The 22,084-nt window shown below is 40.5% G+C and overlaps 1 pseudogene; it reads right to left on the bottom strand.

Moving 5' to 3' along the window:
• Window positions 1-983: 983 nt before the first annotated feature.
• On the bottom strand, window positions 984-3,274 carry LOC127166625 (uncharacterized; annotated as a pseudogene).
• Window positions 3,275-22,084: the final 18,810 nt, after the last annotated feature.

Genomic DNA, 22,084 nt, shown 5'->3' with positions numbered 1-22,084 from the left:
TTTAAATTATCCATGCGAGCTTGAAACTGAAGAAACTGAAGCCAATACTATAACGGTTCTGGTGTGGGTATGATTTCACTTGCTTATTTTATTTATTTATTTGTTTTCCTACATAGAACTGGATAAACCATGGATAAAATTTGTCTGGGTTTAAGTAATTATTTTTATTTTTTAAATAATGTGCAGGCTATATCTGCAAATACACGCTAAAATCACTTGTTTTCTTAATAAGAACAACAATCATGCATAACTAAACAACGTTTCATTTCTTAACGTCTTTTGTTTTAATATATCAATTCGCATGTGTCTAACATCTTCCTGTTTATTACAGAGGTGGGAGTCTAGTGTTTTCTAAATCTGGGCTTTACAGAAAATTATGTGATGTGGTAGCGTGTATCACGTGACGTTTATGTCTTTTAATGAAATATGTATTTTATTTTGTCAAAACCATTAAAGTCCAAAACACACTAGAGGAAACCATTTTTAATGGTTTTAATGATTAATGGTATGTATAATAATAATAATAATACAAAACATGAAAACATTAATTTATACAGTGAATGCAAATGCATTTTCAGCTTGGGACCTGCATTTTAATCAGAACTTTTTCTTTTTTTACCATCTCAGACATCCTAATTTGCAGTTGACCCATATGCTGCTGTTCTAGCCACTGTATGAGCATTATTGTTTAATTCTGTGCCATATATACTTGAGAAATCACAGTTGCCACTGGAGAGCCACATTCAAAGATTCATTTTGCAACAGTGAAGATGCATGCTGGTTAAAGCCAAAGACTAAGATCCTCATAGCTAAATGCTGAATCCTGGATTTAGGTTTACATTTATGCATTTAGCAGGATGCTTTTATCCAAAGCATCTTACATTAGAGGAACATTAGCCATTTTTTAAAGTTGCCAACAATATTGATTAGAAAGCTAGACTGGGAAATACAGTAATTACTGTATATACTGTATGTGATTTTTGTCAGTAGCTTTCACTATCCTCCAATCTGTCTTCAGCAACCTGAACAATCTGCCCAAGTGCCTTCAGTATCAGCACATCAATGTCATTCTCTTTGTCAATCTCATCATGGTAGTTCTTCAGTGGGAAGATGTTTGTCAGTGGCACACCCACTTTAGCACTGCACAACTCCATCTGGACAGGGACAGAATGTGAGAAAAATAGAAAACTGACATGGCTGTTAGACAAAATCAGGGGCCAGTTGCATAAAAGGTTAAGACTAGTCTTAAAAGTAAGTCAGCTAATTTTTTCTTTAAAACTGGTCATCATTATTTAAATTCAGTTACATAAAAATGTAGATTAGTCTAAGCTGAATGCAAAAAATAAGACTGATTACCCTTTGGCTAACCGCTAGTTGGTCAAACTAGTTCTTAAGACACTGTCTTAACATAGAGGCTAAGTTTATGCAACTGGCCCCAGATCACCATGGGCTCTATGGAGTCACAGCAAGTGTTACATATATATATATTTTAGATGACATCACACACCTTCTCCTTGATCTTCTTGCTAGTGTATCTTCCTCAGATCTTTTTTTACCAGTGGACATGCTTCATCCCCTTTGGTCATGACAACCACTTGAGGAATCCCTACAGGAAATGCAGTGAAAATGTAAAGGTTAAATATTTTCCTCAATGAAATTTGTTGCAGCGTTTGTTGAAAGGTATATATGCCTAGACTACAAAACTGATCCACATATACTGTCTGGGCCATGTAAATAATCAAGCTGCAAAGTTGAAAGTTGCAACATGTCCTTTTGTAAATTGCAACTTGTATTTGGTCTTGTCCACTTACACAAAAGTCAAAACATGTCACACAAACCCAGCCCACTATCATTACATAGACTCCCTTCTCAAATGTAATGTATGTGAACTCATGATTGAAAATTATAAACATTCAGGGGTCAGTTTTACCCTTAGCACAGATTCTCTGGCACATGATCTTCAGCTTGTCAATAAGTCGATCATCTGTATATTGGACAATATTTGCATCTATGACATGAACCAGGCAGATTGACCTGTCTTTGAGAGTTCGGGGTCATGTTAAAGGTTCTTTATGGCACCATTTAAACAAAAAGGTTCATGAAGCACCTTTATTTTTAAGAGTGCACATACAAAACTGACATTTGCTCAATTAATGTAGTGGTTTATTACTTTATAGCCATCCTTCACGTGGTCAAACACAACATTAATGATGTCTTCTGTTTGTGACCCAGCCACTGCATCAGATTCCAAGCCCATGACATCTTTGAAGATGAAGGGCAACCTTTTTTTCCCACTTCTAATGGTGAATCCTTTGAGCTACAAATCAAGACCAAATATATTTGTGAACAGTTTAGAAGAAATCCTCGTAAGTGTGGGTCAACTGGACATTTCTGGATCTTTTAGAAAAAAGACTATATGCAAGTGGCAAATACCTATGTTTTGAGTGAAAGTATGACTAACCAGCAGCTGCATTAACTAGCGCTCTAGATGAGATCTGTCCTTAAAAGGCGATTTCGATAGAGTTAATGAAGCAGGATTTTCCTGCTCCAGTTTGTCCAGCTATCAGGATCTTGATGTCTTTTACATCTGGATGACTCGGAGAGAAGTTTTCCAGCTTTTCCTTCAGGTCTTCTTTCTGTCTGTTAAAACAAAACACATAGGCTTTGTTATATGTGGCACAATTGAGTCATTGTTGTGGAGAATTTGCTAAGGACTGTATTTGTGCTGGAACAGGTGGATTTGTATCCGCACTGGTGTGTTGGTAAGAACACATAGAACTCAGTTGAATCAAACTTAGGAGTTTACTGTTGATTAGGTTGAGTGGTAACAATGAGTGGTCTGAAAATACCAAAGAATAATAACAATTATTAGATATACAGTTAATCAAATAACATTCGCACAAGCAGTAATACAGATTACATTATTAAAGTGGTTGCAGTACACAAGGTGGCATTGTGATCTCAGTTATGGCATTAAATATGAAATATGAAAGACGCCATTACCATGTGTTAGGAAACTGCGCATAATATAATATACACACAGATATAAACAGATAACAATATAAATCGCCATCCAAAGGGGTTTCTCATATTATGAAGGCACTCAGGCTTAGTTATGCATATTGTAACAGGCAAACTTTGGCGATTAGGCCCTAACGCGGGTTACCGCGATGACCGGTTGACTAACTCGTAACTCAAAGACCACAAAGCAACGTTCAAACACAAGTGAGATGATAACAACATAACAGGAACAAACAACTTACTTTCTAGGCATTTACTCGCTCATGTAAGTCCACTAATGAATGGAAATTAAAGATTAGTTCTGGAGCATTCACAGATCGTCTCTTCACAGTTCGATTATGAGGCTCTGACTGACGTCATTCAATAAACTGTGCTCTGACTGGGTTGATCCTTTGTGACATTGCCGCTAAACTAGTCAGTCTGAGGAGACTAATTCTCATCTTGATCTGTGAATGCAGGAAGCCGGATGTAGGTCTTGTCCTTAACCTGAATCTCTGTGGCTCTGATATGGCCATCAGAACCTGGGAACGTCTTTGCAACTTTGCCTACTAACCATAGTGCTCGTGGTAGTTGTGGATCGATGAGCATTACAATGGTTCCAGTAGAAAGGTCACTGGTGTCTTTGTGCCACTTGTTGCGGGTTTGTAGTGTAGGCAGGTAGTGACGGATGAAACTTAGCCAGAACTGATCGGCTAGAACTTGACTCTGCCTCCATCTCCATCTGCCCATAAGTTCTGTAGCAGGATAAACTACAAAGGGTAGTGAGCTATCTGGCCGCCCCATGAGCAGATAATTTGGGGTAACAGGGTCGAGGTCAGCTACGTTACTGGAAATGTAACCAAGGGGCTTGCTGTTAAGCATTCCCTCCACTTCGATGAGCACTGTTTGGAGTACTTCCTCCGTTACGACTTGGGAGCTGACTGCGACACGAAGGGCAGTCTTGACTGACTTGATTTCTCTTTCCCACGCACCTCCAAAGTGTGAGGCTCCAGGTGGGTTGAAGTGGAATGAAATTTTCTGTTTAGCTAAATGTAGCTGAATCTGGGGAGTAAGTTCCATACTAGTGGATCTTGCTTCTGTCGGTAGGTGATCTACCACATTTGGGTCGTTACTTGCCCACTGGCGAAGTTCAAAACCACCACTGGCAAAGAGTGTGCAGAGTTCGTCTACAAGATGCCTTGCCTCTTCAGGAGATGCAAGGCTCTTCAAGCAGTTGTCCACGTAAAAATTCCTTTCTACAGTGGTTCTGATGTTATCAGCAGGTGTGCTGTGGTCCATAACATGTCATTGGACAGCATAAATGGCACAACAAGGACTACATGTAGTGCCGAAAGGTAGCACTTGCTATTCATAGATGTAAGGTTGTCGAGATCTGTCCAAGTCTCGCCATATAAAGCGGAGGAGATGGCGATCATCTGGCAGGAGACGAACCTGATGGAACATCCCTTTAATGTCGCCGCTTATTACAATTGGGTGTTCACGAAAGCGTAGGAGTTCACCTAGCAGGGATGGTCCCAAAGCTGGTCCTGGCAGCAAATAGTTGTTCAGGTTATGGCCTTCAAATTCAAACGAACAGTTAAAAACCACTCGGTTCTTGCCATTATGCTGCACGATGTGGTGAGGGATGAACCACGACTCACTCTGTGAATTAACTGCTTCAGGTAGGAGTTTGACGACATAGCCCGAGGTCTCTAGTTTCATCATTTCCTGTTGGTAGGCAGCTGCTTTTATGGAATCTTTCTCCAGGCGTTTCTCTGTGTTCCTAAGGTTCGAAAGCACTGCCTCCATTGGAGCTTGAAGAATGGGCATATCTTTCTTACGCAAGAGAGGAGTGGCATATCGGTTTACACCATTGATCACTACTCTGACAGTCTTTACTTGGAGTAGGTCAAGGGCTTCTTGGTCTTGCTTAGACCAAGTGACAGATTTCTCTGATGTGTTTGGAATCACGTCTGCTTGCCAGAGTCTCTCAACATTCCGGAACAACTCCGTCATTGAGGGATTGACCACAACGTGCAGGCATTAGTGGGAGTTGACATGATCTCCGAAGACTGTTGCTGGGCCTTGTAGAGACCAACCCAGTCTTGTCCTAACTGCTGCTGGACCCCCAGGTGGACCAAGTCGAACAGGTTCAATCGGAGTGATAAGGTGAGGATGATCACCTCCGATCAGTAACAGGTAGAGATGCACGATATTGGATTTTTGCCGATATCCGATATGCCGATATTTTTTCATCTCATTTTGGCCGATACCGATACCGATATATATCATTTTATTTGGAAAGTTAGTTTTTAACAATAACTTATTTGTTAGGATTAAATAAATAGTAATGAGTGGTTTACATTCAATCCCTTCTTTTTCATCAGTAGACTAGCATTATTTATGATCTGAATTTTGTAAATTAAGTTCACTTTTGCTATGTTATAAGCCGAACTTCGGATGCTTTCACTTTCGATTTTGCAATCTGAATACAACATTTCAAAACGAAAACAGAAAAGTAGAACTAAACTGGGTGACTGTGAGGGTGCTTTGCGGGACATGAACAGGACATAATTCATTGCTACAATTTCTTAATTCGTTCCTATGATTTATTAATGTATTAATTTGTAAAATGAGGGAACGAATTAATATGTAGTATTAACGAATTGTTAATTTATTCCCACAAAATATTTTATTTCCCACCCGCAATTTATCACAGTAAGAGATACGAAAACATGGATTAAAAGTGAATGACAAGAAAATAAACCTAAGAAATTAAAGGGTGAGACGGTGAGGATTTGGGAAAATAAAAATATTAAGTTATGTCGCAATTCGTGACCAACTGGCAAAACAGTACACCTTTTTTGCACAAGAATACCAACATGTTTACCTTCTCTGGTTTAACAAGCGGTCTTTTACCCTACTCGAAAACCAAATCCTCCGTCCGCAATCTTTCCAGAATAGTCGCGTCCTTTTTGCCGTCACCGCCTGGCTCGTGCTGACACTACAAATACAAACCAGGCTCTACACCCGAAGCGCTCACAACGAAAACTACTCTTCGCGTGATCAGTGAAATCCTGAATATGCCACGGCTTTGTAACTCTGTAACCCGCGCTGTATGGAGCAGTGCGACCATGTCAAATTTTAACTTGCACATTTAAAAAAAAAAAAAAAAAAAGTGACAGTTTTGATCAGTCTAGAGCCCTGCAATACAAAGGCATTCAACATGGAAAGAAAGTAATAGAAATGTAGTCACTAAGTCATGTTTAATTATAATTTCTAATTATTTTATATGGTGCACTTCGCTCTGACAGGGCTGCAGGACACGAACATAATTATTTCCTACAACTTGTTAATTCGTTCCTACGTTTTATTAATTTATTAATTTGTAAAATAAGGGAACGAATTAAAAAGTCGTATTAACGAATTCTTAATTTATTGCCACGAAATCTTTTATTTCCCACACGCAGTTTACCCGCATAAATGATCCGACAACATGGATTAAAAGTAAATGACAAGAAAACAAACCTGCGAAATTAAAGGGTGAGACGGTGATGATTTGTGAAAAGAAACCATAAATATTATTAAGTTTGTGGCAATTCGTGACCAACCGGGAAAACAGGACACACAGCCGCTTATGGCTTTAAATGTATTGGCTCGAACGGCATGAATCCAAAAGTATGGTCGCTACTAACATTTGCCTGCTAACCAATTATTTAACTTATAAAGAATGCTTTGTACCTCACTTGTGTCATATTCACGAAAAATGTTTCATATGAGCAACAGTGTGTTTTGCCGTCGCGCCGCCGAAGAAAGAGAATTCACTGACCGCGCGCCGTAATTACTTTTTATTTTAAATGCAGATCATGTCATGTGCAAACACAGCCATTGGGTTTCAAAATACAACAAAGAGCACCATAAAACCATTTAAAATGTGCATTTAGCGATCTAGTGACTGGATATGAAACAGGCAACAGTAAATTATCCCAAATGGAACAACGGCGCGTTTTCTCCTATAGCCGCTGCTGCCACTGCACGTGCTATTGCTATGCATCATTCTGTATGTGTATTCTCAGTTTAAATGCAGCGATCCAAAACAGTGAATCTACTCCTCATTCAGTCAAAACTTTGCTTCAAGAATGAGCCACACTGCTGACATGATCTAATCCCTAGCACACCCTTAGCACATGTGAGTTAACATATTCATCTTATCGGCAAAACATATCGGCATAATGTTTCATATCGGGCCGATGCCGATATTTACATTTGAAGTCATTATCGGCCGATTCCGATATCAGTCCGATAATATCGTGCATCCCTAGTAACAGGGGACAGGCTTTGTGAACAGGCTGTAGAGGTAAGCCTCTCAGATGTCGGTAGCGTCGTTGAAGCTCTGCAACAGGGTATGTATGCTCGGTCAAGCTCAGTTGTTCTGCGGTGAAGGCTCCAGTTATGTTGTAGCTCCTGCCTGGCTGTGATGGAGTTGAAATCTGAAAGGACACTGTGGCACTGTGAAGCTTAGTAATGTCTTGCCTTATAGTTCGCAAGGTTAAGTTCTCTGTCTGGCCTGTGAGTCCCAGCTTCCTTGCTGCCAATGGTAACAGCATAGTCCGTTCAGAACCATCGTCAAGTACAGCGTAAGTATCAAGGCTCAGCCCTTTATGCTTCAGAGTGACTCTGACCATTTTCAGGAGTACGCTGCTGAATCCCTGAGGACGGTCTAGATATAGCCGTTTACTAGTTGAACTGACTAAACAAGTCCCTTCATTTACTGGCTTAATGTTGATCTCATGGAGAATCTGGAGGCGCTTTCCATTACACAGGTGGCAGAGTTTCTTGAGAGTGCACTGTGCAGCTCTATGAGTGCGTCCACATTTCCAGCATCTGTTATTAGTCTTAATCCAGTCAATTACTTGGGGTTTGGTTAGGGACTGGAATGTGGGGCATTGACTCAGGTAGTGTTCTTTACTGTCACAATATGGACAAAAGGCAAAGCTTTTACCTGGACTCTTGGTTAATGCTGGTGGAATTGAGGAAGATGGTTCATTGGAGCCATGGAGAATTGTCGTATGCCTAGTTCTGGCTTTAGTCTCCTTCTGTTGATCCACTTGGGAACGGGCTCTATCTTTCTGGGGCTTATATCCACCAAAACTTTCTGGATCTTGGCACCAAGATTCGAACTTAAGCCATTTTGCTAGGTCAAGAAGAGTGTATACTGCTGGTTCATAACTCATGTGTCTGCGGAAAGATGCTCTTTGTTCTGGAGGGAGCTTGGACAAAAGTCGAGCCACATGAGATCCACAGTGCAGTTCATCTCCTTCATCTCCTAATGTCTTAAGGAATCCTACTAGAGCTTGTATCTGAAGAACAAAACGTTCAAATCCTACAGTGTCACCTGACTGAACATCTGATGCATCCATAATGGTAGCAATTTTGCTCAAGGCAAGTTGATCAGGTCGACCAAACCGTTCAGTAAGGGCTGCTAGGGTATCTGAGTAGGGTGTGGATGAATTTAGAAAGGAATCAGCAATGAGGCGAGCATCAGCTAACTTCAGGTGATCTACCAAAACTTGGTACTTAAATAGCTCGGTAGCTTCATCTGGTAGTAGGTTAGTTAAGGCAAGTTTGAGACGGGCAAATTCACTGGGGTCTCGGCGGCTAAAATCTGGAATTGTTGGCTGTGGACCTCTGTAAAGTATCTCTTGTCTTGCAGTATTAGCCTGGGTCCCTGGAAAGTTAGCTGGTGTAGTATGCGGCTGACTGTAGCAAAAAGGAGGTGGTGTGGTGATAACAGAAGTTCTTCTTGTTGTCGTTGGCTGCCTTGTGTCCTGAGTAACTCTACGAGTGTCAACAATACTTGAGGAAATCTGACCAGCCACATTATCTGAAGCAAAGGCATTTGCATAAGGATGCTCTGAAGGCGGCCCATGTTGTGCATAGCTCACTGTAGCTGCATAGGGATCGAGATCTCTAGGTGTAGAAAGGCGACGTGGTGCTGGCACTGGAAAGGCTCTAGGGGCTGGTGTAGGCACAGGAGACTCTGACTGTCTACTTGCGACTCTGGGCAACGGAATTGGAGGGAGTAATACTTGTGGCTCAGCTATTGGAACTGACTTTTGACTTTGCGACTGGTTAATCAGCATCTCCTGCATGCTTTTCTGGATCTCCATAAGTCGGGTGATCTTTTCCCTCATGGATAACTGAGCAGCACGGAGGCGTCTATTCTCTTGTTCCAGATCATGCACTGCACTTTGGACGTCAGGAGGTGAAGAGCGTGCAGCCCTGCGAAGGTTGGGTTCCTCTCTCTCACTCCAGTGATCTGTGGTAAGGTACCAGGGCTCCAATGCCAAATGTGATGATTCTAAAGAGTCAGGTGATCCAACTGCCTCTTCTCTTTGATCATGATGAATACTGGATGCTTGTGGATGGGCCATAAGGGGGTCTCTGTAATCATTGTACTGTTGAACGTCATCTGGCCCATGTGGCTGAGGTGTTGACTGTGGCAGGAGGACGTTAGCTCTAGGCAGCCCAGCATACTGCACCTCAAAATCTTGTAAGTAGGTTGGTTGACGAACTGTACGTCTGGGGCGTGCTCCTTGAACTTGATACTCTGCATTCTGGTCCTCAGACATCATTAGTCCAGTGTAGACACAGCATCCGGCTTGAAGGACCAAATTGTTGTGGAGAATTTGCTAAGGACTTTATTTGTGCTGGAACAGGTGGATTTGTATCTGCACTGGTGTGTTGGTAAGAACACATAGAACTCAGTTGAATCAAACTTAGGAGTTTACTGTTGATTAGGTTGAGTGGTAACAATGAGTGGTCTGAAAATACCAAAGAATAATAACAATTATTAGATATACAGTTAATTAAATAACATTCGCACAAGCAGTAATACAGATTACATTATTAAAGTGGTTGCAGTACACAGACGTCCACAAGGTGGCATTGTGATCTCAGTTATGGCATTAAATATGAAAGACGCCATTACCATGTGTTAGGAAACTGCGCATAATATAATATACACACAGATATAAACAGATAACAATATAAATCGCCATCCAAAGGGGTTTCTCATATTATGAAGGCACTCAGGCTTAGTTATGCATATTGTAACAGGCAAACTTTGGCGATTAGGCCCTAACGCGGGTTACCGCGATGACCGGTTGACAAACTCGTAACTCAAAGACCACAAAGCGACGTTCAAACACAAGTGAGACGATAACAACATAACAGGAACAAACAACTTACTTTCTAGGCATTTACTCGCTCATGTAAGTCCACTAATGAGTGGAAATTAAAGATTAGTTCTGGAGCATTCACAGTTCGTCTTTTCACAGTTCGACTATGAGGCTCTGACTGACGTCATTCAATAAACTGTGCTCTGACTGGGTTGATCCTTTGTGACAGTCATATTGGCTGTCCTGAATAGAATATCACTGTAATACATACTGCTGATTCCTAGTGATTTGCCAGAAGTGCGGCATCAGAATCAGCCGACTCTGCAGTGGGCGTGGGTCTGGCAACTCTGGGTGTGTTCGACTGAAAGGAGCGCTGCCGCAGGCCGATCGAGCAGAACCTGATCTTACCAAGTACGGCATGTTCCTGGATCAACATCTTTGTTGACCCTGGAACAACATTGTGATTACCCAATCAGATCTGAAAAAACAGTTTATAGTTTTTGTGAAGTTTAGGCTTACAGTCAGTGTTTAGTGCTTGTACATCAGTGTCATTCATCTATCATTTCCTCTGATTTTAGGGATTACTCATGGGTAAGGTTAGGTTTAGGTGTAGGGATGTGGTCAAGATAAAATTTTTGGATTAAAATATTGGATAACAAAATATGTTGACCCAGGAACACATCTAACTCAGCAAAATCAGGACATGCGGCCGATCGATATGACATCAAAGTATCGCGAGTGTTATTGAGAGCAGACGGCTCACGGCTGGCTCCGTAAGCTCCTCTCATGGTACTGATGTCATACATGGATCGGTCTGCGCGGCTCCGCTTCAGGTCAGTTGTTTGGCTTATGCTTAGGATCTATACACACACCCACCCACACACACACACACACACACACGTATATACGCACGCAACTACATCACAAGACCCACATCTAGAAAACACTACACTCCCACCTCTGTAATAAATCCCCCACAGTTGACTTGTGTCTCACTTTAAGCAAGTGAAATCATACCCACATCAGAACCGTTATATATAGGCTACTATTGGTTTCTCATTCAACGCATCAGTTACTCCAACAACTGTGCACTGAACTGAGGAAACAGTTCCCCAACCTATACTGTTGTAATTCATGCTCAGCTTTTGTGAGCAAACACCTTTACAAACCATCAACTGTTAATCATTAAAACCATTAAAAATGGTTTCCTCTAGTGTGTTTTGGACTTTAAACTTTTTACGCTTTACATGTTACCCTTGGGTGATATAATCAGGAAATATGGTGTTAGCTTTCACTGTTATGCTGATGATACTCAGCTCTATATTTCTTCGCGGCCCGGCGAAACATACCAATTTGATAAACTAACTGATTGTGTAGTTGAGTTAAAAAATTGGATGACAAGTAATTTCTTACTGCTAAATTCTGAAAAAAACAGAGGTGTTAATTATTGGACCTAAAACCTCAGAGTGTAATAACCTAAAACACTGTCTAATACTTGATGGCTGCTCTGTCAATTCTTCGTCATCAGTTAGGAACCTAGGTGTGCTATTTGATGGCAATCTTTCCTTTGAAAACCACATCTCTAGTATTTGCAAAACTGCATTTTTCCATCTCAAAAATATATCTAAATTACGACCTATGCTCTCAATGTTAAAATGCTGAAACATTAATTCATGCGTTTATGACTTCAAGATTAGATTATTGTAATGCTTTATTGGGTGGTTGTTCTGCTCACTTAATAAACAAACTCCAGCTGGTCCAAAATGCAGCAGCTAGAGTTCTTACTAGAACCAAAAAGTATGATCATATTAGCCCGGTTCTGTCAACACTGCACTGGCTCCCTGTTAAACATTGTATAGATTTTAAAATCTTGCTAATTACTTATAAAGCCCTGAATGGTTTAGCTCCTCAGTACCTGAGCGAGCTCTTATCGCATTATAGTCCCTCACGTCCGCTGCGTTCTCAAAACTCTGGCAATTTGATAATACCTAGAATATCAAAATCAACCGCGGGCGGCAGATCATTTTCTTATTTAGCACCCAAACTTTGGAACAATCTACCCAACACTGTTCGGGACGCAGACACACTCTGTCAGTTTAAATCTAGATTAAAGACCCATCTCTTTAACCTTGCTTACACATAACACATTAACACATTTCTATTATTCAAATCCGTTAAAGGATTGTTAGGCTGCACTAATTAGGTCAACCGGAACCGGGAACACTTCCCATAACACCAGATGTACTCAGTGCATCGTCAGAAGAATGGCATCTACGCTAATATTAGTCTGTTTCTTTCTTATGCTGAGGTCACCTTAACCACCAGATCCAGTCTGTATCCAGATCAGATGGTCATTGCAGTCCTCTGGATCCAGTCCGTACCCAGCCCAGACGGTGGATCAGCACCTAGAGACGACCTCTACAGCACTGAATGTCATCGGAGACCACATCGACTAGATGAGCCCCAGAGACGGATCCCCAGTGAAGACCTCGTCACCCAGACGGCTATCGGCACAGGACCACGGGACCTGGTGAGTCCTCTGTGTCTGGCCAGAGGAGAACTGGCCCCCCGACTGAGCCTGGTTTCTCCCAAGGTTTTTTTTCTCCATTTGTCACCGATGGAGTTTTGGTTCCTTGCCGCTGTCGCCTCTGGCTTGCTTAGTTGGGGACACTTTATCTTCACTTTATCTTCACACAATATTGTATTTTATTTTGTTGTTTGATTAACTACCTTTACCTGAAAATTGAGTGTTTACTGTTGCCTTTTGCATTGTTGATGTACTATTTCCTATTTAATACTGTACAGCCGCCTTGTCACAATTCTGTATTGTTAAAGGCGGTATATAAATAAAGGTGATTTGATTTGATTTGATTTTAATGGTTTTCACAAAATAAAATACATATTTTATTAAAATAAACGTCATATGTGATACACGCTACCACATCACATGATTTTCTGTAAAGCCCAGATTTAGAAAACACTAGACTCCCACCTCTGTAATAAACAGGAAGATGTTAGACACATGCAAATTGATATATTAAAACAAAAGACGTTAAGAATTGAAATGTTTAGTCATGCACATGATTGTTGTCCTTATAAAGAAAGCGAGTGATTTTAGGTGTATTTGCAGATATAGCCTGCACATTATTTAAAAAATAAAAATAATTGCTTACCGCCAGACAAATTTTCTCCATGGTTTATCCAGTTCTATGTAGAAAAATAAAATAAAATAAATATAAGGATCTCTCACCTAGATTTTGTGGTGGTGGTGATTGGGGTTGTTGCACTAGGGTTGACTCTGATAATCCCATTTTTGTCTCTTCAGTATATTTATATCAACTCTATCCTGGAACTCAGTTGACTTGTATCTCACTTTAAGCAAGTGAAATCATACCCACACCAGAATCGTATTTGCAGATATAGCCTGCACATTATTTAAAAATTAAATAAAAACTTACCCCCAGTCAAATTTCCTCCATGGTTTATCCAGTTCTATGGAGAAAAATAAAATAAAATAAAATAAGCGAGTGAAATCATACCCACACCAGAACCGTTATAGTATTGGCTTCAGTTTCTTCAATTTCAAGCTCGCATGGATAATTTAAATAAATAAAAAGAATAATTCAGCACAAGTTTCTAGTCTTTTAGTATCTTTTCTTTAAGTAGCAGTAATAAAACATTTTGTTTACAAATATTTTGCAATTAGATAACTTTTTTTCCTGCCAGAACCACTACAAGCAGTTTTGCATAACTGACATTCAAGAAGCCATCTTGTGTCATTTGAAAAGAAAATGATAAAACAGACCCCATATGTTTTGTTCAGGTTGTAGTAGCACTTTAATTGTATTTATAATAATATAATAATAATAATAATAATAATAATACAAAAAATGAATACATTAATTAATACAGAATGCAAATGCATTTTCAGCTTGGAACCTGCATTTTAAACTGACATTTTTCTTTTTCACCATCTCAGACATCCTAATTTGCAATTAAACCATATGCTGCTGTTCTAGCCACTGTATGAGTACACTGTAAAAAAAAATGCGTAAAAATACAGTATGATATACCCTAATAATTGAAGGAAATTTTCCATATGGTTTTTACAGGTGTTTTTCCGTATTTTTGAATTACGCTTTGCATTGTGGGAACAAGAACCTCGGTGGCTTATATAGGCGCGAAAACAGTGAAGAGAAAACGTGATGTGGTGCACGAGGATGTCGATTCCCAGGGTGGTTGGCAACAGCTGGACTGTGAATGGACAGGAGCGTGTGGAAGGAAGTGACGGATCAGGAAATGAACCAGGAGAGATGGAAGTAAGCGGCGGGATATATGAAAGCTGGGAGTCGGTTAGGAATAATAAACGGAAAAAGAAAAGGAAAAATAAAACCGATGAAAGTGAGTCAGACAGGGGATCAACTACGGAGGAGAAGTGGAGGGAGGAGTATGTAATTTTTGCCAAACTTGTGGATGAAGGGGACTCGTTTGGAGGTATGAATCCAATTCAACTAACAAAATCGCTAAATAAGGAAATTGGTGAGATAAAGAGTGCTAAAGTACTAAGAAATGGAGCCTTGATGATTATGTGTAAGGATGAGAAACAGCAAGGGAAAGCAATCAAAATGAACATAATAAATAGGAAGAAAGTGGAATGTTCCAAGATTTACAAGAAATTTACCAAAGGAGTCATTACAGGGATTCCGGTAAATGTATCAGTTGATGATGTGAAGAGAAACATAACAAATGCCAGAGTAAATGAAGTCAGACGTCTAAAAGTGAACAGAAATGGTAATATGCAGGATAGTCTTTCGGTCATGATCAATTTTGATCAGGAAAAACTTCCAGAAAAAGTGTACATTGGCTTTATGTGCTATGATGTAAGGTTGTATATTCCCCCTCCAATCAGATGCTTTAAATGTCAGAGATATGGGCATGTAGCGGTGGTGTGCAAGGGAAAGCAGAGATGTGGAAAATGTAGTGGAGAACATGAGTATGGTAAATGCCAGGAGGGTACAAAGCTGAAGTGTTGTAATTGTGGGGGGGAACACAGTTCCGCTTACAGAGGATGTGAGGTTAGTAAGAGGCAGGCCGAAGTGCAGCGAATCAAGGTTGTTCAGGGAATCAGTTATGCAGAAGCTGCAAAGAAGGTTTCAGGGAATGTGACAGTGGATAAGCAATCAGAAACTAGCAGAAAAGAAATGAATCAAGGAATGAAATGTCAAGGATGTAATAAATTGAAGGAGGAAACGTTGATAGTGAAAAAGAATGATTTTGTAATGTTCATGGCAGAAATAATAAATTGTTCTGCACAGACAAAAAGCAGAAATGAAAGGATTAAAATAATTGTTAAATCTGCAGAGAAATATCTAGATGTTAAAGGGCTGCAATGGGAGACCATAAGAGACTCCCTTACTGAAGAGACACAGTCTTCTCAGGCATGTGTTGGATCTTCTTAATGTTATTGACCATACTACAGTGGAATGCAAGGAGTCTAATTGCAAATGGCCAAGAGCTTAAGAAATATATTGATATGTTAACAGAGAAACCTAATGTAATATGTATTCAGGAAACATGGTTAAAACCACAATTGGATTTTATAATAAATGGTTATAATATAATTAGAAGAGATAGAGAATATGGCAGAGGAGGAGGAATAGCAACATTTATACAAAATGGGATGAAATATAAGGTAGAACAAATAAATAAAGAATATGAATCAATTATAACTAAGGTATGGACTGAAAGAGGGAGTATAGATATTGTTAATTATTATAATCCATGTGAAAAATTAAGTCAAATTATTTTAGAAGCTGTAGTAGGTTCTTTGCATGACAAAGTAGTGTGGTGTGGTGATTTTAATTCCTATAATACATTATGGGGAAGTAATAATACTGATGTGAATGGACAACTGATTGAAGAATTCATTGATGATAATGACCTGGTGTGTATAAATAATGGAGAGGGAACACGTTATAATAGTACACAAAATACAGAAACTGCACTTGACCTAACATTTGTGTCTTCTGTAATGGCAGGGATCACTACATGGAATGTAAACAAATATACTACAATAGGGAGTGATCATTATCCGGTAGTGACTACGGTTGGTACAGAAATATGCCATGAAAAAGAAAAGAGAAGTCCTAGATGGAAGTTGGAGAAGGCAGATTGGGAAGTCTTTCGAGTAATTTGACTCTGCAAGAAGAAGACCAGATGGATGTAAATATATTCAACAGTAAGCTAGTTAATGAAATAATTCAGTCGGCTGAACAAACTATACCTAAAACAACAGGAATAAGACATGTAAAGAATGTACCCTGGTGGAATGATGATTGTAAAGTAGCTGTTAAAGTAAGGAATAAAGCATTTAAGAAACTTAAAAAGCAGCATTCTATGGATGCTATGATACAGTATAAAAGGGCCCAGGCAGTAGTAAGAAAAACAATAAAAACACAAAAACTTATTTTTTGGAAGCAGTACTGTGATAGTATTGGAAGAACGGTACAGTCTGTCAGATGGAATATGATCAGGAAAATGGGGGGGTTAGAAGGAAGTATGAGTTACCAGTGATTATAGGTACAGACAAAATGGCTGTCACCAATTTAGATAAGGCTGAACTTCTGGTAGAAACATTTAAGAAAGTTCATAGCTCTGATAATCTTTCAGAAGAAGCAAAGCAGTGTAGGAGTAGCACACTAATGAATTATCCTAATGTGGTGAAGAAAGATGAGATATCAGATAGTTTATTAGATTTGCCTATAAACATGTTTGAGTTAAAAAGAGCAATCAAAACTGCTCGGCAGACTACTCCAGGAAGAGATGGAGTGTGTTACAAAATGCTGGCAAACATGACAGATAATACCCTGGAAAAAGTATTAAAATTATTTAACCTAGTATGGGAAACTGGTCGACTCCCTTCAGTATGGAAACAAGCAATAATAGTACCTATTCTTAAACCTGGAAAAAACCCATCAGATCCTTCTAGTTATAGGCCTATTGCACTTACTTCTCAATTATGTAAAACAATGGAAAGAATAATCACAGAAAGAATAACATCTTTTTTAGAGAGTAAAAATTTGTTGTCTCCTTATCAGAGTGGATTCCGTAAGGGTCGGAATACAATGGACTCTGTATTATGTCTAGAATCAGACATTAGGAAAGCACAGACAAACAAAGAAGTAGTGGTAGCTATCTTCTTTGATGTGGAAAAGGCATATGATATGCTTTGGAAAGAAGGATTATTAATTAAGTTAAAGTCTTTAGGTATTAGTATTCACTTTTCTTGGCTATAACGTCACCACGGATGGTGTCCGGCCGAATGAGGAAAAAGTTAGGGCAGTAATTGATTTCAGAACCCCTACTAACGTTAAGCAAGTCAGACAGTTTCTAGGACTGACAAGCTATTACAGACGCTTCATCCACGATTATGCCCGCCATGCAGAGCCCCTTTTTGCTCTTACCAGATCGGATGTTCCCTTCATGTGGTCAAGTGAATGTCAGGCTGCCATGGATTTTCTCAAGGACAGGCTGACTTCCGCGCCTGTCTTGAAATTTCCCGACTTTTCGCTTCCTTTCTTTATCCATGCGGATGCATGCGACGTTGGACTGGGCGCCGCTCTCATGCAGAGAGATAACAATGGCAGAGATGTTGTAGTAGCCTACGCGAGCCGCGCTCTTCATAAGGCTGAGAGACCCTATTCTACGCCAGAAAAGGAGTGTTTGGCCGTCATCTGGGCCCTTGAACACTTCAGGCCGTATGTAGAAGGACTTCATGTGACCATTTTTTCAGACCACAGTAGTTTAAGATGGCTGATGTCTCGCCCGAACCTCTCTGGCCGGCTGGCCAGGTGGTCTCTCCGATTACAGGACTTTGACTTTGATATTGTCCATAGGCCTGGGACAAGTAATAAAGTACCGGATGCTCTTTCTCGTAACCCTGTTCTTTCCTGCGGAGCACCCTTGGAAGTTCTCCCGGATTATGCAGTTATTGGGGGCCTTGACCTACGTATTTTACCCCCTGTAATTTTTTCGGATCGGGAGCACCTAAGGCAAATGCAACTCAACGATCCGGTAACAGGACGGCTTCTTCGGATGTTGGAGAGCCAAGACGACAGTAATGGTGAAGAGATGTCTCAGTATGTGATCCAGGATGGACTCCTGTACTTTGTGGATGACAAAGTGTCCTGTAGTCTACACCCCATGAAGCGCCTTAGACTGTATGCACCTACAGCCATTAAAAGGAGCCTGATGGAATATTACCATGATCATCCAATGGCTGGACACTTGGGGATGACTAAAACAATTGCGAGACTCAAGATTCGATTTTATTGGCCAAAGTTGTCATCTGATGCAAAAAAATATGTCGCCTCCTGTACAGTCTGTCAATTCACGAAACCTAGCCAGAGGAAACCAGCTGGGCTCATGGTCCCTATCTGCCCACAAAGACCTTGGGAGTATACGGGGGTGGACTTTGTGGGGCCCTTGCCGCGCTCACCCTCTGGGAATGCATACATCCTGGTCTTCGTGGACTACTTTTCGAAGTGGGTGGAGGTTAGCGCGGTGAGAGAAGCAACCGCCCAAGTTGCTGCCAGCAAGTTGCTTAGTGAGGTCTTCGCACGGCATGGTGTGCCCACTTACCTGGTCTCGGATAGAGGGTCTCCATTTGTTAGTGAACTCTTCAAGCATGTACTCACCACTTTGGGGTCAGAACACAGACTTACGACTGCGTATCACCCCCAAACGAATGCGACTGAGAGGGTGAATCGTTCGCTGAAGACTGCCATCCGTGCTTACGTTGGCAACAAGCACACTGCGTGGGATCGTTACTTGCCCCAAATATGCTTTGCCTTGAGAACTGCACCACACGAAAGTACTGGCCATAGTCCATCGATGTTGCTGTATGGACGTGAATTGAATACTCCTCTTGACATTATCACTCAGCCGAACTGTGATGGAACAGATGAACCGGGTATTCCTTACCCTGAAAGCTTGGAGTCATCACTCAGAGAGGCGCATGATCACGCAAGGTCCATTTTGGCTGAAAGCCATGCCAAAAGGAAGAAGCACTACGACCGGAGACGTCGACCTGTTTCTTACTGTGTGGACGAGCTGGTAAGAGTGAAGACACACCCTCGTTCAGATGCTCTGGCGAACTTCACTGCTAAGTTGGCACCTGTATATATGGGACCCTTTCGTATCACACAAAAGCTGTCCGAAGTGAACTATAGACTCACGGATGTGAGTACAGAGGCGGATGCTGGCGTATTTCATGTCGCAAACCTACTGCCTATTCGTACTTGGAACACGTCTTTTCAAACAGATACTGTGCCCTCAGGGGGCTCCATTCCAGAAGCATCACCTGACGATGGCGATGACGTGCCAGATGAAATGAGTAACAGTGCTACTGCCATGACTTCCTCTGACCAACAATTTGAGAAGGAAGGTAATTGCCCTGTACCGACCGGTGGTCGTGATCAGTCAGGAAGTACGGACAGTGTTAACTCTTGGTCTGACGTGCAAGCTGACTTTACGACACAGAGCGATGACTTGGCAGGTGGCGGTGAAGATCCTAACAGACACCGCTATGACTTGAGACCTCGACGTGCACCACGAATCACCTCTGACTGGTCGATTAATAGGTGGACTAACGTATACCACACAGACAGGCTTGACCTTAAATAATGTGTTGATTGTGTTTCTGGGTGCATTTATTATTTTTGTTTTGAGTACTGTAAAGAGAAAAAGGTTTCTACTTTCTGTGGAAAAATATAAAAGTTAACATTGTATATTCATTTTGTTGACGTTTTTGATTCAAATGTAAAACGGGAAAAAAACACATGTGACTCAAAACTGGAAAAATGTTTTATAGTTTGTTACATGCTGTTGTTTTTTGTTTCAGATTTGCCGCTGCAGACTATGTACTGTGCTCCATACGTACTGTCATGTATGCCAGTATGAACCTTATCGTTACGTACCCCTGTATGGTTCTGTTATTTTGTCAACTTTTCATGTATGAGGTTGTTCAAAATATGGGAGTACTCAGTTGTGTACGGCTGGGGACAGCCTTATCTGCCTGGGGGGGATCTGTAACGGCCACCTAATGGTAAATATTATTTATGTTAAGGTCCCTTTTAATATATTGTGTTCTATGGTTGAACGCTGTTTTGTGAACGCGCACGCACAGAGATGGAGCCGAGAGTGAGGCGAGAGATGGTCGCTCTGCTGCTGAGTATTGCAATGCTCCAACTTTCTTTCTGTTTGTTTGACACGTTACCAGAGTGTTTTGTTTGCTGTTTTGAGTGCACTAGCGCGAACAACTATAAAGGCTCATCAAACGGCTGATCGCCTCGAGTTTTCTTTCTTTGTTTCTCGTTGTCTCATCCGGGTGGACTCTCTGGCGGACGTTACAAGTGGTAGAGCATATAATTGGGTTCAGAACTTTTTATTTAACAGAAAAATACAAGTTAAAGTAGGTGAAGAATACTCTAGAATGCATACAGTGGAGAATGGGACACCACAAGGTAGCATATGCAGTCCATTATTGTTCAATATAATGATTAATGGCATCTTTTCACAAGTTGAACATAACATTGGAAAATCTTTATATGCAGACGATGGGGCTTTGTGGACTAGAGGTCGCAATATATCATATGTTCATAAAAAAATGCAAAATGCAATAGTGGAAGTTGAAAAGTGGGCTAATAAATGGGGGTTTAAATTATCTGTATCAAAAACGCAGGTCATTTGTTTTTCAAGGCGGCTCAAAAGCATAACCCTCTCTTTGAAATTATATGGGAATCCTCTGGAGCAAGTAAAATTTATAAGGTTTTTTTTGGAGTTTGGTTCGATGAAAAACTTACATGGAAAATTCATCTGGATAAAATTAAGGACAAGTGTAAAAATATTATTAATATTCTTCTGTGTTTATCAGGACGGGAGTGGGGAGCTAGTAGGGCATCCCTACAGAGTATATACTGGGCACTCATGAGATCTGTCTTTGATTATGGATGCATTGCCTATATGTCAGCAGCAGAAACAAACCTCAAACAATTAGATGTACTGCAAGCTCAAGCCCTAATAATTTGCAGTGGATCATTTAAATCATCGCCAGTATCATCTATGCAGGTGGAGATGGGAGAAATGCCTTTAGCTATAAGATGAATGAAGTTAATGTTGGCATATTGGGTTAATATCCAGGGACAAAATGTTTTACATCCTGTCAAAAGTGTACTAACAGACTGTTGGGAACATAATAAAACAAATTTTATGAGTTTTGGGTGGATAGGTGATGCAAAGGCGAGGAATATAGGACTTAGTCAAGTACAGTACAGCAACACAGTCCCAATATCCTCCATCCCTCCCTGGATATTCCCCTTACCAACCGTTGACCTCAGTATACAACAGGAAATAAAGGATCAATCTAATCAACTTCCAGTGTGGTATATAGTACGGAATTATATTGAGAGGCATTTCCAAGATTCAGTGTTTCTATTTACGGATGGATCAAAAGACCTGAAGACAGGATATGCCGGTGCAGCCGTGTATATTCCAATGAATGATTCTTACATCAAGAAGAGAGTTTCCAATCATTTATCAGTTTATGCTACAGAACTATTGGCAGTTTTAATGGCCCTGCAGTGGACAGAAGAAAAGCGAATGGATAACATAGTTATTGCATCTGATAGCTACTCAGCACTGGAAAGCATAAGGTCTGGCAGATCATCTTTTAGGATGGATATAATTAATGAAATATTCCATAAATTGTACAAAATAAAGCTTATGGGTATATCAATTCAATTTATTTGGGTTCTTGCTCATGTTGGTGTAGCAGGAAATGAGAAAGTGGATGCTCTGGCTAAACAATCTTTAAAATTAAAGCAGATAGATTTACAAGTTCCACT

Source organism: Labeo rohita, chromosome 1, assembly GCF_022985175.1.
Source record: "Labeo rohita strain BAU-BD-2019 chromosome 1, IGBB_LRoh.1.0, whole genome shotgun sequence".
In the NCBI taxonomy this organism is placed as follows: Eukaryota; Metazoa; Chordata; class Actinopteri; order Cypriniformes; family Cyprinidae; genus Labeo; species Labeo rohita.
This window is presented reverse-complemented; position numbering and strand designations above follow the sequence as displayed.